This window comes from Suncus etruscus, chromosome 9 (genome assembly GCF_024139225.1).
Source record: "Suncus etruscus isolate mSunEtr1 chromosome 9, mSunEtr1.pri.cur, whole genome shotgun sequence".
NCBI lineage: Eukaryota > Metazoa > Chordata > Mammalia > Eulipotyphla > Soricidae > Suncus > Suncus etruscus.
This window is the reverse complement of record NC_064856.1, coordinates 62,329,329-62,347,202: the sequence shown is the minus strand read 5'-3', so window position 1 is coordinate 62,347,202 and position 17,874 is coordinate 62,329,329. Positions and strand designations below refer to the sequence as shown.

The window sequence follows — 17,874 nt, the reverse complement described above, 5'->3', positions numbered from 1 at the left end:
GCAGAGAGGAAATGAATCAATATGTACAAGCTCTTGGGGCTGGAGAGGTGGCGCTCGAGGTAAGGTGTCTGCCTTGCAAGTGCTAGCGTAGGAGGGGCTGCATTCCCCCGGCGTCCCATATGGTCTCGGCAAGCCAGGAGCCATTTCTGAGCGCATAGCCAGGAGTACTCCCTGAGTGTCGAATGGGTGTGGCCTAAAAACCAAAAACCAAAAAAAAAAAAAAAAAAAAAAAAAAAAAAAGTACAAGCTCTGGGCTTAACCAAAATGAATAACTGCTGTTAAGACTCAGTACCAATTCAATGAATGGCTTCACCAGTTACTAGCGGCACACCTTGAGTAAGTAAATTACTTTGTTTCTTCCTATTTGCGGCACACCTTGAGTAAGTAAATTACTTTGTTTCTTCCTATTTCAGGTGTCTCAGTTGTCAAATGAGGTAACAAAATATCCTAATACAGACAATTAAATGAGTAAAATGTAATAATGTAAAAAGTATAGAGCAATATCTGGTGTATAGTAAGAGTTTGATAAATAGATAACTAGGCTGGAGTGGTGGAGCAGTGGCAGGGCATTTGCCTTGTATTTGGCTGACCTAGGACAGACCACGGTTCTATCCCCTGGTGTCCCATATGGTCCTCCAAGCCAGGAGCAATTTTTGAGTGCATAGTTAGGAGTAGCTCCTGACATCACTGGATGTGGCCCAAAAACAAAAATAACAACAACAAAAAGATTAAAAATATAGTTACTAATAGTGGTTTTTATTTTTCCAAAAATCTTAAAATATCACACCACTCATAATAAATATGCTTACGATCTAGTCAGTATCTATTAACAGAGACACTCCATGTTTTGCCTAGATAATTTCTTTGTTAGGGATGGGCATAGTCTTTGCATTGTAGGGGTTTATTAGTATTTCTGGCTTCCACTCACAAAAGTCAAGAATACCCAATACCCTAATATTTTAAACCAATGGTCTCTATATACTGTAGCCTGATGTCCTCTAGGTGTTATATGGGGCTTTGGGATGGGAGCTGTGATTGTCTCCATAGAGACCTACTGGTCTAGCTAGAAGGTATAAAGTAAAAACAATGCAGAGCTAGATTCCATGGTCATGAGAAGAAAAAGCAACCATATATCAACAAATAAGCTGCCAAAAGAAAGCCTGGATGGTTGCTTCGAAGAGGGGACCTTAAATGGTGGTTCACAATCATCTAAAATATAGTCTCCTCTTCATAAACATAAAAGTCACTTTATGAAGATTTGGTATTACAGAATGGGAAGATAACTCAGGGTTTGGGATCATAAGCCTTGAATGCACAAGAACCTACATTCAATCCCTGGTACTTGTTCCCCAGCACTGGTGTGGTATAGTTTTGGGGAGCATGGTGGCTCTGATGGCCCCCATCACCTTTTGGGCCTCAGTGTCATCACAGAATATCCAGCCCATCTGACTTAGTATCATTGGCCCTGGACCCTTTGAGCAATGTTTGACAGGTTGAAACAAATTGAAATTTCAAAACAAATATGATTAAACTGAAATCAAAATGACACTTAAAATCAGATATAATATTCTAAGACATACAGTTCCCTCCTCCCTACAAGATTCTGATGGAACATCTCAGTTAAGTGTCAAAATCCTCCACTGACTTACAGAAGCTGTGGAGAAGAGAGCAAGAAAAGGCAGCAGGGAAAGGGAACCCATAGGACAATTCTAAAAAAAAGCTGGACGAGTGTCCCCTGGAATGCATGGGGCTGCATACAAGTGGCAGTACATGTGGGAACGCCTAACCAACCCTGGCTCCCCACCACTGCAAACTTCTCTGTCACCATAGCTAGAACCATGGCGGTCTCAGCTCCTCCTTTGCTGCTATTTTCAGAATCCAGCATTACCTGAAGGCAGTCCTGGTGTCAACAGTAACATCACTGGATCCCCACATGGTGCCTTACCCGAGAGAGGGACAGAGTCCTATGTGTCACCTGAGTTCTTGTCATGCACCTCTGCCACCATCCCTGTTGATGACTCCTTGTGCGGAAATATACTGGGCACCCCATCCTGGAGCCTTGCTCAAGTACCCACCAAGTGTCTGGGGCTTTCTACAGGTCTATGCAAGGCCCTCACCTTCAGTCTTCACTGTAGTGCTTTGCCCACCCATGGGAACATCCTAAAACTGTCTTGTCTATTCTTTTGTTGATGCTTATTTGGGGGAATGAGGATCAGGACTTACCTTTCTCATGCTGGCAGTCTGCATCCTTACTGCTAGCCTGTGAGTATATAATTTGACTGCAAGCCCACCTCTAGGAGAAAACTGGACCTAGGATAGTTACATCCCACTGGATTGTTGGTTAATTTAGTGATTAGGAGGTATCCTTGCTTTGAGCCTGACTTGGGTTCAATTCCCATTGCCACCTGGTCCCTGGAGATCATCAGTGCAGCTCTGGCGGTCCCCAGCACTGTCAGGGTGGCCTGGTATTCCTGGAACTGCAGGACCCAAGAAGCGTTATATCCTCAGCTCCTTTAAGGAAACAATGGTCCTTTAAGGAATCAAACTCTGTCTTCCCTCTTCTGTGTTATAAGGAACTGGCCAGGCCTTAGCATAACTGGTAAGTTCCATTTTCCCCTCTGATTGGTTTTCTCTGTCATGTGGGAGTGAGTGAGATTGCAAATATGATTCCATTAATGCCTGAGCACTCATATATGGGCTCCCTGGCAGGTAAGGGAAGCAGAGGAAAACAAATGCTTACTAAAGGTTTATTCTGTATTAGACTCTTAACTACCAACTACTTAAAGGTAGATGTGGTCTTTAGGGTCCTTTCTTCCCTTCTTCCATTCCTCCCTCTTCCTTCCCTCTTCTCTTCACTCCTCTTACTCTCATTTTCTACTTTTCATTTTTCTTATTTTTTGTCTTTTATGCATTTTCACTATATACAAGAATATATATGTATATATGTATGTATATATAAATACATAAAATCTACTTTTTTGCTTCAATGGCAGAGCTCACAAAAATTGTCCTTTGCTTCCTTTTTTTCAGTCTTCATTTGTGCTGTGACAATTCAAGTATCAACTATTTTACTCCAGATCACACAGAAAATGAACCAAAGCATTTCAACAATGCTGCAAGAAAAGTGCATATGGCACTTATGGAACCTTTATGGGGTTCATGGTCTAGTGCCGTGCACCGTGCCCCCGTCTCCTGATGGGGTAACAAGATTTAACAATGATTACATGTTTATGTTAGGGAGAAAGGGTACTTATGATGTTTAAAAATTTCAATTTTTGCAGCAACTTACCCCAGCTCATGCTTTTATTTTTAACAGATTAGTACTTAAAATGTTAAAAAATACCAGAATAACACACAGCCTAATGACTGTTTTGCTTTTCCCTGTAATGGGAGGTAACTAGATTGGTTCTCACATAAACTAGAAGTGACTTTATGGTTTTGTTTGTTGGTTTGGTTTCATTTGGGGGGCAAATCCAGTGATGTTCAGGGCTTACTTCTGGTTCTGTGCTTAGGGATCATTCCTAAAGGGGCTCTGATGACCATATTGGGTGGCAGGGATTGAACAAGGCAATTGCCCTGCTCATGTTCTATCACTCCAATCCCACTGAAAGAATCTTTAGACTTTCATTGGTTATACTGAGGACAGAGAGAAAAGAGGCCTACCAGTATTCTGCATAGATAAAAACAAAGTCCTAAGTGGCTGCCCATTCCATTCAGCAAGGAGATCTATCTAATGACACAACCAGCTTCTACTTCTGAAACTTAACCTACATAGGAACCTATAGGAATCAAACCATGTTTCTGACTGCTCTCATTACTTTTTGTTTTTGTTTTTGGGTCACACCTGGCATTAAGTCAGGGGTTACTCCTGGCTCTGCACTCAGAAATCGCTCCTGGCAGGCTCAGGGACCATGTGGGGTGCTGGGAATCAAAGCCAGGTCTGTCCCAGGTTGGCTGCATACAAGACAAAGTGCTATCTCTCTGGCCCCTGCTCTTTTTACTTTTATTGAAAACCTGACTGTATTTGAAATGTCCAAAACCACCACCAACAAAATAATGAGCCAGAAACCAAAAAACACATTTTATTATGGAAAACAATAAATTGCACAATTTAGATTTTTACCTGGCGCTTACAATTGGACAAAACCAGCTTTCACATAACCATAATCATTACTGCTATAGAAACTGACTGTATTTTCAGTCACCTAACATTTAAAGATGTATCTTCCCTCACTTTAACAAAGTAAACATTTTGGGTATCATAATTATGATGCAATACTCTCACGACCTAATCAAAATTTATTAAAATTAATTTAAAGGGTTCAATTCTAAGCCATTTAGATAACTTAAGTGGAAGCAAATTTATTACATAAGTTAATATTTTTACAATTTAAATACATTTTCAAAAGTGGAATGACGGGGTCAAAAGCACAAGACTGAAATTATGGTGATTTTAATATATCTTCAGACTACTTTCTGCGAGGGATAAACGATAATTTACAGTGGATTGCATATATCTGTTTCCACAAAATTCTGTCCACTTCAAATTTAATAATTGTTATTTCATTTTGATAATGTAATAAGAGACCTGATGTGGTAAGTCCTTGATTTTAACTTCAATTTACTGAATTCCCTCCCTGGGATTTGTTAATGTGTTTCTCTTGTGTGAACTGTCTTCTCAGTTCCTTTGACCATCTGTCCCATGAAATTTTGGTTGCATCCTTTAAGATGTACATAGTGTCAAGATATTAAATTTTCAACTGATGTGTTTACTGCAACTATTTCCCCAATCTGTTGCTTTCTCTTTTTACTCTGTATTGGTTTACTTCATACCAAAAAAAAAGGTGTTTTATTTTTTAAATGTAATTGAATCCATCAAACTTGTCACTGATAATTTTTTCAATTGTTTTAGCAGTCAGAAAATTGTCTTTTCTCAACTATTGGGATAAGTATACCATTAAAAAGAATTAGCTCTTTAAACCATCTGGCATTTGTTGTGGTATAGGAATACAGTGACCATATTTTCTGAATCAAAAATTGGAACATGTGATCTGAGAAGTGCCAGTATTCTTATGGGCAAAATAGGACAGAATATTCAAAATTGAGACTGTCCTGGAAAATTGAAAACATACGGCCCCACAAGTATAAAATAAGCTGTCATTTAAAGGTACAGTGACAGGTCTTATTTTTCTCAGTCTTGTCAACTGGAAGCAATAGAGTTTGGAAAGCCTGGGGGTCAGCTTCACTTGAGCTGTGAGTCCTGAGTCCAGCCTTACTAGTCCAGGTATGGTATGTCCCTATAGGGGGAAAATTGTCCTAACAAAAGCGCTCTCTTGTCCCTCTCATGTCCCTACCTTGGGACACCCTTGCCTTCTGTTTCATTCTGAGTAACATTACAGATAGATCCCAGAATGTGGGAGATTAAGATGAGAGTTTGGGTCTTTCTTTCATTGCTCTGCTATGAGGAATCATGACCATAGTTCCATTTGTTGAAGGAACATAGCTCCACCTTGCACCACATCTTCTCTGCACTTGGCAACTTCAGGAGGGAGAAGTTGCAACTTCCTACAGTCAGCAGTCCTAGAATAAAGTCTACTTCTTTTCAGTAAACTTTTTATTAAACCAAATTTAATAAAATCCACTCACAGGACAGAACACAGGGCACTGCAATCCCACTGCTTAGACTGATGAAATCCTCAACTTGCAATGCTGGTTCCACACTATCCCTGTCACTTTCTTCACCCTCACCCAAAGACCAGACCTCAGGTCAGAATTTCTTGGGTTCAAATATGTGGTAAGAGTCAGTGGCTTTCTTTAGACACAATCAGAAAGCCAGAGATTATAGCATATCTTGAAGATACACTGGGATAAACATCATCATACATACAGAATAATTCAGTCACTGCAAGTACTGTAACATCTCATGTGCTGGCATCTGATTCCCTGCACTTCTATTGCTGGAAACCCATTTCTGTGTTTAAGGCTAAAACTGAAGCGGTTGATGTTCTCTGGTATGCCTTGTGGTATTTATTCTTCTGTCTACTGAATTGCCTTCAAATCACAGTTCTGCCTGATGCCTCACATGTTCCCACCAATGACTTGGATTCTACTTCTGCTTCCTTCAGGCCAACATGGGACAACACTGATGTGGGCCAGGAAGCAGGAGCAGAACAACACTGCCTTTCTACAGAGGTCACTAGCACTGACAAGAACATCCCTCCTAGACTCGTGGCCCATTTGTCCAAGAATTTCTAGTGAGGCCCCCAGATCTTCTGAGCACTGCTAAGGACCCAATGACTGTGGTGACCCAAAGAGACAGTGGAGGACTAAAGGCATTTGCTTTGCGTATGTTGACCCTGGTTAGATTCTAGATACCATACAGTTCTCTGGCCATTACAAAGAGCAACCCCAGATCACAGAGCCAGAAGTAGTATCCCCTAAGCACCACAGTGTATCGCCCCAAAAGCAATAATAATTGATGACTGAGGGCACACTGGAGGACAAAGAAATACTATGCTCCACCTGCTTCTACCTAAGCAGTGCTATAGCAACCATCAGTTTCAGCTCTGAAGCCACACAGGCTGAGAAAAAGTTTGAGCCAATGCATGAAGAAATACTTGCATATTGAATCAAAATAAGTACTGAACACACTTAAACCTGTCCTTGTGAAAAGCAAAGGTCAGCTTTCCAGCTGGGAGCCCTCCACTTGCATGAGAAGAAAGGCCACACAAATGAGAAGATACTTTTTGTTATTGGATGACTTTGATCCATGAGTAACATGGAACACCTAGATCCAACTACTCAAGTTCTTCCCTGGGTTTCGAAAGCTGCCCTTATTATGTGTAGGGGCAGTGGCATATTCTTATCCTCTCAAAAAGCCTCAGTGTAGGCTTTTGTTCCTCAGGTAATCAGATTTGAGCATGGGATCTGGTATCTTGGTGAAGCTGATGAATGGCTGCTGAGAGCTCCAGCAGAAGGCAACTTAACAGGGCCCAAGACTACAGCCCTACACAATGGCTGTCCCTTCTCTTATTTCTTTAATTTATTTTTGTTTGGGGGATACATTCAGCATTGTGTAGAGGATATGCTTTGTGCTTTGGCATCACTCAGGCTGAAGATAAGGGGACCATGCTATAGCAGCAATGGGTCCCAAGTCTCCAACATGCAGCACTCGGGCTCTTGACCACAGTCATCTCTGGTCCTGTCTCTTCTTGGACCAGAGCCAGTGGGTCAGGTTCAATTCCCTGCACCCCATATGATTTCCTGACACAGATAGAAGTGGTCCCTGAATGTAGAGCCCAAAGTAAGCCCTGAGCCCCAAGTGCCCCAAAAATGAGTTACAGCAGCTCTAAGTGCTTACTTTTGTATTTATTCACCCAAAAGACTAAATGTCTTCCCCTGAATTCCAATACCCATCATAAACTCTATTTACCTTTCCTTCAGGTACTGATCACCATCATGCATATCAACCTCCTTTAGAAATAGTATTAATATAATAAAGGAGCTTATATTTGCTTAATGGTTTTCAAATCATGTAACAATCCTGCTAACTAGGTATCAGGATCACCAACTGATCCTGAGGCTCGAAAGAGTTAAGAAGCTAGTACAAGGTGACTAAAGCACTTGCCTTGCAAATATGAAGCCACATACCAATCTCTGGGTCCTGCCCAATTTCATTATTAGTGCCTAGCAAGTCTTCTATCTGGCATCACCAGTACCACAAGCAATATGTGCTATTAGTGCAAATAAAGAGTATGAGCTCAGGTGAGGACTACAAAAACATACCTGAGCACCACAACTGCAGAATCAATCCAATGACAAGTATTTACACAAGCACCACAACCAAAAGATGGATCCTGGAAGATCATCACCAATCCATCATGTACACAAAAAACTGTGTGTGTGTGTGTGTGTGTGTGAGAGAGAGAGAGAGAGAGAGAGAGAGAGAGAGAGAGAGAGAGAGAGAAAGAGAGAGAGAGAGAGAGAGAGTGATGAAAGAGGAAACTGGTCTAGTACTGCAGGGCCAGGTAATACCCAAGATCCAATACACCTTTCCTGAAAAGTTTCTGCCTCGTTCATTCCTCTCATGCTAGAGAGCAGGAACAAGCGGAGCTGTGACCTGTTTCTGTGCTATTGAGTTAGTCCATGCCTCAAAAAGAATGGGACAGGCTCAAGGGGCAAATGTCCCTTCCAATGGAAAGCTCTCTGATGCTATAATAGTGAAAAGCTTCAACCTGCCAGCTATTTCCCACAAAGTATACTTCCTCTCTCAATTCACCCCAACTTGCCACAAGCTATTTTTTGACACTCAACTAGGACTATGCTTATTTTATTTTTTTTTTAAATTAGGCAGTCAAGTGGATAGCAATTCCCTATCTCCAATTTCCTACACCATTCTGGAAAATTGAGTTACATCAGGCAAATGGAAGAGCTAACATCAGCCAAGGGGGGGAAAATCATAAAAATTTAGACGATTTGTTTCATCCTGCATCCTCAGCAGATTTGGGTGCTGACCTCTCTCTCTCTCTCTCTCTCTCTCTCTCTCTCTCTCTCTCTCTCTCTCTCTCACTCTCACTCTCTCTCTCTCACTCTCTCACTCTCTCTCTCACTCTCTCTCTCTCTCTCTCTCTCTCTCTGAGTCACAAAAAAGCTTTAAAACTAGCTCTGATTTATATCCGTAGGAAACAGTTTATATTTTGCATTTTTCTGACAAAAATATTTTTTTCATTTCCAAACCATAGTTTATTCCCTCCTGAATGGAATTTCTTGATAATACCTCAGGACAAAAATATACATACATAATAGCTTTTCAGCTTCATGGTGTGGATTAAATGAAACCACTCATTTCAACAAGAGCCCGGAGGCTTCAAGCCAACTAGCTTCAAATGTATTCTATGTGATTCTGCTGGGCGGTTCTTGCCTTGTCAATTAAGTCATGGGAAAGGGCTGAGGATCACCAATGATCTCATTTGGAAAGGGATCCTCAAGGAAAAGCATTATAAAGAAAAGTTTTTCAAGCAGAGTTGAGAGGCAGGGGGGCGATTTCCGTTATTTTTGGCATATAAAGTATGGCAGATGGTCTAATCTTTCCTATCTATATTCTGTTCCCTAGTTCAAGGAAACAATGAGGAACAGCAGTTTAGCAGAGGTCAGAAAGAGAGTGGATGGCTGAAGCCGCCCATCCCTTAAGGCAAGGCCTCAGTGGATTATGACCATGGCTTGTTAGGGCTCCCTTTCCCCTCCCCAAGCCAATTAATACAGAGAAACTCAAGGAGTAAATACTCTGACAGGCAGTATCCTAAAGTAGTCCCTCCCCATTTTCTATACTAATTCCAAGACTTACAAGAGGATGAGCAATCATGCCCTGACTAGGTTCTCATTTCAAGGCAAAGGGGATTTTGCTCAAGTAATTAAGGTTTTTAGTTAGTTGATTTTTGTGTTAATCAATAGGAATTATCCCAGTAAGGCCAACCTAATCACAAAAGCTCTTTAAAAGCAGCTTTCTCTTATGGCTGCCAGGGAGGAAAGCAGAGTGTGGAGGGGCTCCATTGCACATGTGTTCATAGCCAGAAGCTGAGAGTGACCCCAGGAGGAGTTCTTGCCAAAAAGGCCAAGAAATAGTGTCATCAGCTCTCCAACACCAAGGAGCTGCAGACTGACAACATATAGAAATATGTTGCCTAGGAAATGAAATATTTCCTAGGATCTTCAAGAAAGAGCCCAGGTCAGCAGGCACCTTGATTTCCATAAAGCCTAAGCAAAGACCTCTGTCAGACTTGCTAGAGTTCTCACTTGCTGAATGGTGAGATAATACATTGGTGTTTGTTAAACTGCTAAATCTGCAACAGTTGATGTCACAGTAAGAGAAAAATAAACACACAGATAGATAGATCCAAGGTATAAGAACACAAATAGTTAGGTCTCCCATGAGCAAAACCTTCTTTTCCCTTCTTCGATCACTCCAACTTTCCTTCTATTAGATCCGCTTTTGAGCTGGACCAGCTTCCTGTGCTTACAAGTGATAAAAATAGTTGCCAGCCCCTAGCATGAACCCACAAGATAGAAATCCATCACCAAGAAAGTCACCATATTTTTTGGTGCAGATTCTCAAGAAAGAAATAAAAGAAAATCTTTTATTTAGTAAATACTGAACATATTTAATATATGAAGGAGACAGAATATAGTAGAGTGGTTAGGAAACATGCCTAGCATGAGACAGAGCTGTTTGATTCCTAGCACCACATGGTCCCTACTACCCTGAACACTGCTGAGTGCAGTGCCGAAAGTTCCTAAGCACCACTTAGAGTGGTCTTTTGGGGGACTCTAGCACCAACAGGATATATATCCTTAGATCTCACACACAACTGTTGTTAGTCTGCTGGCAAAGAATCACTGGTGGGGTCCCAAGTCCTCCTGAATACTGCTTGGGAGTGTTCCCCACTTTCTTAACCCCATCCCCCAAAGAATTATTCTAGTTTCTGGGGATATAGCAATGAACAAGAGAAATTGTTCATAGAGACTTTACAATCTGGTGAAGGAGAAAGTCAAGTCAATGAAAAGCAACAAATGTGTGTGTCTGCTGTTATGTAAACAGTGATAGATTATAAAGGAAATGATACATAGAGCAGGACAGGGATATTAGGAAATAGGAAATGCCATTTTCACATAACTGGTCATGGGCCTTGGAGGGGGGTTGGAAATATGAACAGAGATTTGAGTGAAGGAGACAGATACACAAATATTAGTAAGGAGCTTGCAGGAAGCAGAAACAAAAAGTGAAAGGCTTTGGATAAAAATTATTTGGCAGAGGCTGGAGCAATAGCACAGTACATAGGGTGTTTGACTTGTACATGGCCCAACCTGGGTTTGATCTCTAGCATGCCAATGGCTCCTTAGCCTGCCAGGAGTAACCTCTGAGTACTGCTGGATGTGACCCAAAAACAAAAACAAAAATTACTTAGTTGCTGCTGGTACAACAGTATAGAGAGTAGGGGACCTGCCTTGCAAATGTCTGGTCTGGGCTTGATCCTTGAGTATCAATAGAAGTGATTTCTGAGAGCAGAGCCAGGAGTAATCCCTGAACTCTGCCAGGTAGACCAATAAACAAATAAATGAATAAATAAATAATAAATAAATAAAATGACACCAATTTCACTGCTTTAACACTGATTTCTGCAAAGATGCCTGTCTGATTTAAACTCCAGGTATGTCAGTATTTGGACTGTTTGGACCGAGAACTCTAGAGTCTTTCCTGAGTGAATACAGGCAACCTCCCCCTTTATTTCCATACTTCCAGAAGCTCTTACAGCTATAGACATGCCCTACAGCTACAGCCATGGCAGTCACAGACCCCTAGAATCACTGAATCACATAGTTAAACCTAGAATTAGTGAAGCACACAGTTGCATTTGCAGCCATATGACACCTCCAAATTTTTCAATACTGATATCCTAGTAGAAACACACCAAATTAGATGTCAAAGTAGTATAGAAGCCACCTAAGGTTAACAAAACCAATAACAATGATCAAGTAGCAACAAATAGCTAAGTAAAACCTTCAGGAAATGACTTAATAATGGGTTCATTGTGAAATATAATGTTTTCCACAAATTTTCTTTTGCTGTCACTTTTTCCAATAATTCCATATAATTTAGCTGTAAACAAGCAATAGATATAAAGTAAACTATTTCATGGGCTGCCAAGCAGCAGGCAGGCTTGGGTGGGAATCCAGGGACAATGGTGGAGGGAATTTTACATCGGTGGTGGGATTGATTTGGAAGCTGGAATGTCAGCAACAAATGTATTGGGAGCAGCTATGTAAACCTTGGCATTTAAATAAAGTAAAAAAATAAAAATAAGGGGCCAGAGCAGTGGTGCAAGTGGTAAGGCATCTGCCTTGCACTGGCTAGCCTAGGATGGACTGCGGTTCGATACCTGGGTGTCCCATATGGTCCTCCAAGCCAGGAGCGATTTCTGAGCACATAACCAGGAGTAACCCCTGAGCATCACCAGGTGTGGCCCAAAAACAAAAAGCAAAAAAAAAAGTTACTTGGCAGATAAAGGGAAAAAGTAGTATGGACTCTGACAACCAGTAGAGATGACATAAGATAGTGACACAGATTGACTGGTATGAATCAAAGATGCAAACAAAGACCACAGCAATGCCTCCCAAGACTGCATATGCTGCTGGGTCTCAGGGCCATCCTTCTCAAAGAAACTGCAATAGATGAGTTGGCTATATATATGCTCTGGCACATCATAGTTAAGACCTACATAAATCAATTCAAACATGTTTCAATCACCTTCAAAAGTAGGACCCAGAGGACTGAACCCAAAGGATTAAAGAAATAGTAGGAAGAAACAGTCATTGTAAGTGCAGTAAAAAAGTATAGCTACCAACAATTTCTTGCTGTAGAGGCAATTAGCCCTCCTCTTCTCTCAGTACTAATGGAGCTAACTTCTTTTTTAAAATTTTCCAAATTTGAAAGGATATTCAAAGGTTAGGAATAATCTGTGGCACAAAGCTGAACATAAACTCTTACTGGGTATTATTTGAATGAACAAACGAATGAATTACAAGATGTACAATATTTTTGATGATCAAACACTGATGAAGAAACTACAAATATTTTAACACAAGTACCAGTCCAAAGAGCAATAGAAAAGCAGAGTGCATGCTGCCATCTTTCCCTTGTAAATTCTCTCTGCCTACCTAGAAAATTTCCCAAACAGGATGCCAAACTTTGTTTCTATACTTACCTCAGCTTCTGTATCTTTTTCCACCTGCCTGACTTATATCAGATGGTCTTGAATAGCAACTTGGATGCCAAAGCATGGTCTTAGTGTTATTTTATCTTTACCCCATATATAATGATCTTACCCTTCAAATGTGCTCTGTAAAACTTCAATTCATTAAACAAACCTCTGCAGAGCACCTACTATAAGCAAATTAATGTGGAAATCAAGTGAAAAAAATCTTGGTCTTGGGGTTGGAACAATAGTACAATGGTTAGGATATTTGCCTTGTGTACAATAAACCTGGGTTTAATCCCCAGCATATCTTGCCGACCAAGAGTGATCCATGAATACTGAGCCACTAGTAAGTCTTGAGTACTGCTCGGTATGGAGGAGGAGGAGTGAGGAGGAGGAGGAAGAAGAAGAAGAAGAAGGAGGAGGAGGAGGAGGAGGAGGAAGAAGATAAAAAGGAGGAGGAGGGGGAGGAGGAAGAGGAGGAAGGAGGAGGAGGAATAATTATTATTATTATTATTATTATTATTATTCATGGTCTCTACTTGCTCATTCAAGCTCTAATGGTGAAGACACAAAAATAACCAGTTCATCAACTACCATGAAGAGAGCAATAATATACTCATGGCTTTTATGGATATATGGAGAGTGATAGTCCTCTGGTAAAACTTGGATATCTGGATGGGGAGCAAGGAAGTAAAGACTTCTGAAGAGGGTCCCAACATTAAGCTTTGCAGAATGAAAAGGACATCACATGGAAAAGATGAGGAGATAATATACTTCCTATATCTTAATTCTTTCTGCCAAGTCATCTTATATATTTCTCATTCCTCTAGGAAAATGTTTCCAGGTACACTTTCTTTTTAAAATATTTCAAATCATTGTAGAAAACATTTTCAATATATGATGAAAGATTACTGAAAAATATTGGCATTGAAAAGTATGCAAACTCCAAGCACACTGACTATGCACTCAGATGTTGCAACAATATCCAAATGTCCTACAAGTTTTGCCTGCAATGGTGATATAACACAGCAATATGAATGGAATCAATGCACCAATGTACACTAAAATAATGGCTAAAATGTTCAAGTGTGTGTCATACATATATTTTATCACAAGAAAATTTTCATTTCCATAATATCTCCCATTGAAACACTCGAGTTGTTTTTAAGTACTGTTTGACCTCATAACTATGAGTCATTTATAATAAGAAATATAGATTGATCTTTGTCCTCTTTTCTGACTCCAAACTCCTAAAATTCTTGGAATTTTCTAAGTGAAAAGAGTAACAGAGCTGTGCTCGCTTCAGCAGCACATATACTAAAATTGGAACGATGCAGAGAAGATTAGTATGGCCCCTGCGCAAGGATGACATGCAAATTTGTGAAGCGTTCCATATTTTAAAAAAAAAAGAGTAACAGCGCATCTTTTGATATTTACAAGACTCTTTCAACCACAACAGATGAGATGAGTTTGGAAAGTCACCAAGGATGGGTGAGGACTGGTTGCCAGGGGAATCAACTTCTCACTTTAGAAAGCTGGAATTTAGCCTCAATCCAGACCTTCCAGGATGAGTTGGGAACCTGTAGATTAACCAATGGGTCAATCAATCATGCCTATGTGATGTTGTCTTCACAAATATACTTCAAATAAAACTTCCAATTGGTAAGTATGTAGAACAGTGTACCCTGAGAAGGTAGTCTATGTCCCTTCCTATAAAATTTGCCTAATATTTCTCTTTCATATGGAGGTTCTTTGGCTATATCTCTGTAAAACAGCAGTCTAGAAATTCCACAATTCTGTAAGCCATGCCAGCAAGCTCATCAAACCTAAGTGGTGGGTGTGGGAGCTTGCCATTTATAGCCACTTGATCAGAGGTATAGGTCACAGTTTATACTTGACATTCACATTTATAATGGAGATGAAAAGGGGAACAGTCTTGTGAGAATAAACCCTTTTTCTATATAGATATGTATCTTCTAGCACTATTTCCAGGTAGATATCGTCAGAATTGAGTTAAAAGGTAAGGCACACTCATGTGCACATGCAAACACATACACGCAATGTGAGATAAACTAATCTTCCTAAAATGCTGTTTTCATAACATTCACACTCTAATATGAAGTTGCTCTCTAAGGTCTCTGACATTAATTTTATCCACCATTAAACTTTAACTGAAGCCTATGACTATATCACTCATTACTTACTCACTCTATACTAATATGCTATTTTTATTCCAGGCAGCTCCAAGTTTTCATAGGCCACATATCCCATCTAATCTATTCCACAATGATCAATTCATCTCTTAATCTTTCACTACCCCACATTACTGAGGCATGTTTGAGAGACTGTTATTCAATGGATTCTAGTTGTGTTGTGCATGGCAGTCTGAGATCAGGGACCAATTTTGCTTGTTCTTTCCTTGAACTAATACTACTGCCAGAAAAAAAGTTAAGTAATTTTGGAAGAGTTGTCAAGTTTTCTATGTTTATAGTTAGCCTAAGAGAATAATACTATGGCAGTTAAAACACCCTACTGAATTAAGTCTATCAAACATCATCTTCCTAATATGTGCATTACCCCTAATCCTCACAAGAAGAAGAGATTATTATCTATATCACCAATTAAAATACTGAGAGCCAGGGAAGAAGTAATTACCCAGGGTCACACAAGTAGTAAGAAGAGAGTATCTAACTATAAAATCTTCAGTGTTTGCATTACATAATCCATCAGCAGTAACAGTGAAATTCAAGTCAATAGGTCTTCTCTAGGAAACATCTATTCATTGTTCCTAATGACCAAGGGAATTTTAATGCCCAGCATTGTATTAAAAGTTGGAAGTAACCATAAATGTCATGGTTTTGTTCTTCTAGAACCATGAGTATGAACAATTGTTTTTGCTACCAAAAGAACACTATTCAGTCCTGGAGCTCATGCCCACCATCTCAGAAGCAGACTGTGAAGCACCACCAGTCATCTGGGGCATTTCACTTCCCATCTGTGTTGAATGAGAAGGATGTTTTCCAAATAGGCCCTTGATAAGATCAACTCTTTTTGTTTTTCTTCATGTCACAGAATCAAGAGTCTTGGCTGGGATGAGAGAAAAAGGGGGCAGGGGATGAGAACACAAAAAAATTAATTCTAAGAAGCAGAAAAAAAAGGGAGAGTCTTGGGGGAAATGGAACCAGCTTTCAGAGATGCCTGTCTCAGCTAAGGAAGAAGAGCATTCGAGGCAGCAAAGAGATTGGCCTTTGTCCTCCTTTTTGACTCTAAACTCCTGAGAAGGGAGAGAGGGGAGAGAGGGGAGAGAGAGAGAGTCCTTTCTGACTCTAAACTCCTGAGAAGGGAGAGAGGGGAGAGAGAGAGAGTCCTTTCTGACTCTAAACTCCTGAGAGGGGAGAGAGGGGAGAGAGGAGAGAGAGGGGAGAGAGAGAGAGAGAGAGAGAGAGAGAGAGAGAGAGAGAGAGAGAGGAGAGAGAGAGAGGAGAGAGAGAGGAGAGAGAGAGAGGAAAGAGAGTCCTCCTTTCTGACTCTAAACTCCTGAGAGGGGAGAGGGGAGAGGGGGAGAGAGAGAGAGAAAGAGAGAGAGAGAGAGAGAGAGAGAGAGCATCTAAGAAGAGAGAATTTAGAAATGGGAGATCACCTCTGCTGGAACAATTTTGATGGGAGCAAAAACCTGACTGCAGTTGGACAGCATACATGCAAGGGATAAAGAACAAATGAACATTTTACTGACATATGATGAAAAAGAGGCGAAACTGAATTGCTGATTGGAGATTTCCTGGAAGATAGGTGGTACTGAAAGTGGGAATAATGTTAGAAATAAGGGGCTTACTCAAATTACTTCTGATGAAACTATTCTCTCAAGCAGGATGGAGAGACCAGGGGAAAAGAAGGAAGAGTATATTTTTAAGGGCATTCAGGTAGAAACACAAGGTTTCTATCTTGTTGTGGTCAGGGTTAGGAAGTTTAAAGTACAAGTGCTCATGACTACAAATGTAGTCAATGAGCTGATTCACATGGTGGAGTGGACAGAATAGCCATGAACGCAGTAAGGGAAGAGAAACTTGGGGTGGTGAGTAGAGAGGCAGTTGTCCTCACCAAGGAGGTATGGAAAAATGTGAGCTAACTCCAAGAATTAACATTTTCAAAGAGCCTGTAGGGTTCCTAGCAGAGGCAAACAGGCTTACCAGGTACCTCAACTTAAAAGAATGGGGCTTCAAAGGGACCATGGAAGACAGTGAACAACAAGACACAAGTGGAAAGATATGAATGTCCTAGAAATATGCCTAGGTTTCTGGGAAAGAGTGCAAGGAATGTGTTAAGGATGTCTAGTGTTGGTAATGTTTCACCAGAATAGTCTGGCAGGAGAAAGGGGGCTGAATTGGATAGGAATGACAAGAGGGGATGAATGAGGAGATGCCATCTTGCACAAGGGATGGCATCCCAGGAGTCCACTCTGAGAATATGGTGCTGCTTTTCCAGGACCCCCAAGCAGTTCACTTCCCTATTAATGTGAATGGGCAGTTTGGGGCCTAGCTGTCTCCAGTGGACCTGCCAGCAGTAGCCCAATTACCTGACTGCAGTTATATAGACACAGGCAAAAGCAGTCAGGCCACACTAAAGCTAGTGTGGCCTTGGCAACAATGTTCAGCACAGAGGAAGGGAAGACTAGTGGGTGTGAGTGGAAACAAAGAACTTCATGAAGCTCCTTTATGACTCTGGTCGGAGAATATTTCTCCCAGGGTTGAAAAAGCATAAATGCCTTGATAATCCTAAAAAGCATGCCACAAAGAAAAGCCAAAGCCTGTCTCAACAAGATCTTTTCTACCTTGGACCTATCCTGGGTAGCCAACTCCTGCGGAAAGCTAAGAAATATATCCTCAGGAATGAAGAGGGCCTCGTTCTAGTTCATATGACAAAGCAGCAGGGGGACAGAATTGATTCTCCCAAACCCAGGCTGCAAAACACCACTCACTTTTCTCCTGCAGGGAAGGCAGGGCAGCAAGACTGCTCCATATCAGTGTGTGGGTCTTGCCCTCCTGCCTCTCAGCATGGATGAAAAAAATGCTTACGTGGTATATAATTTTAACTGGAGGGCATGGGGAAAAATCAGAAGTTGCGG

At 40.8% G+C, this 17,874-nt stretch overlaps 1 protein-coding gene and 1 non-coding gene across 2 annotated transcripts in view; one reads left to right on the top strand and one right to left on the bottom strand.

The window, feature by feature from the left end:
- Positions 1–17,874, bottom strand: part of PARVA (parvin alpha) — a 202,872-nt gene that overhangs the window by 88,930 nt on the left and 96,068 nt on the right. The window lies entirely within an intron of this gene.
- LOC126019754 (U6 spliceosomal RNA) lies at positions 14,046–14,152 on the top strand. Its single transcript, XR_007499378.1, has one exon. It is a non-coding gene; the product is annotated as a U6 spliceosomal RNA (small nuclear RNA).